The sequence below is a fragment of the Volvox carteri genome (genome assembly GCF_000143455.1).
Source record: "Volvox carteri f. nagariensis unplaced genomic scaffold VOLCAscaffold_29, whole genome shotgun sequence".
In the NCBI taxonomy this organism is placed as follows: domain Eukaryota; kingdom Viridiplantae; phylum Chlorophyta; class Chlorophyceae; order Chlamydomonadales; family Volvocaceae; genus Volvox; species Volvox carteri.
Window position 1 is genome coordinate 200865 of NW_003307572.1, and position 1502 is coordinate 202366.

The window sequence follows — 1502 nt, forward strand, 5'->3', positions numbered from 1 at the left end:
GGAGGGGAGGGGAGGGGGGTTAAGGCTCTCCGGTGCTGTGAAGGCCCACTGCCGCCCCGCATAGGAGGATTCAAGTCCAAAAGGCGAGAGGAGGGGAGTTTATCTTGTGGCTGGTGGGGCCGGGGGCATCGCGGATTGGAACGCCGGGTTCCCATTCCTCCGTTTCTGGGGGCTTCAATCTAGGAGTCTGAGCCAGTAGGCCCGTTGCGCGTTGAAGTGATTTAATGATGAGTTTAAAAGCAGCGTCTTGACTTCGTGCACGTGCTTGCCGTACGGTGCTTGTGCGGGTCGCAAGCGGCGAGGACGGAGAGAAAAGGGGCCGTGGGGAGGTGTTGTTGGAAATACGAATGCTTGTGGGAAAGTGCCTCAGCACCTCTCGGTGCGGGTGCTTTGATAGTGTCGTTTTTGGTTTGCAGGCCAAAGTGGACGAGTCCGTACCGCGGTGGGGCCACGCCAGTGCCGTACATGATGGCGTTATCTACCTGCTTGGCGGCTACGGTGGCAGCGGCGCGCACGCGCGTCGTGGCGATGTCCTTATGTACGATACGCGGTGCCGTACATGGGAGGCGCTCGCTGTCAAAGGTCCCGGGCCATCGCCGCGCATGGGCCACACAGCGGCCTGCGTTGGCGACGGATATGTTGTGCTGGTCGGCGGCCGTACAAGTCCCGTCGACGCTCTGGCAGACGTCTGGATTCTGGATCTCGAGATGAAATCCTGGATCCAGGTGCAGCCGGTCGTGGATCCGGGCACGACCTCCGGCACGCACTGCATGCATGCGTCCTTCCCCGGCAGATACCGCCACTCGATGGTTGCCGTACCTCCGCCAGGTGCCCCCGCCGCTACTGCCGCTGGCAGCTACCGCCGCCGGCTCCACTCACTCGACGGCTGGCGAGTGGTGGTGTTTGGCGGCCGTAGCGGCGACACGGTGCTGGGTGATACCTGGGTGCTCAGCCGCGGGACCCCACGGGTCGGTGGCATCGGCGGCGCCGCCGACGCCGCCAGACTGGATAGCGGCTGGCGCTGGCAGCAACTCGTACCGGCTACCAGCCCCGTCGGCGCTGGCGTTTTGCCCAGCCCCCGCAAGTCTCACGCGGCCTGCTGGGTGCCAACCTCCGCCGCCGTCGTCGGCGCTGACGCCGCCGCTGCGTCGCCGCCATCCGCGTCCGCACCTGCTTCCGCCGGACGCATGTACATCCACGGGGGTACATGCGGGTACGGCATGCACTTCAACAACGCATTCTATCTGGACCTTGATTCCTACACGTGGCATAGTTGCCCGGGGTCCCCGTGCGCTGGTGTAGACGGTGACGGCGGCGGCGGCGGCGGTGAGGGAGGTGCCGCCGCGGTTGCGCCGGCGCCGGTGGCGGAGGCGGCACAGCCGCCTGCTTGTTTCAGCCACACACTCAGTCGCTGGGGCTCGCTGCTCTTGCTTGTCGNGGGCTATCCCACCGACCACCACCGACAGCTGTGTGTGCTGGATACCAGATCGTACCGCTGGGGC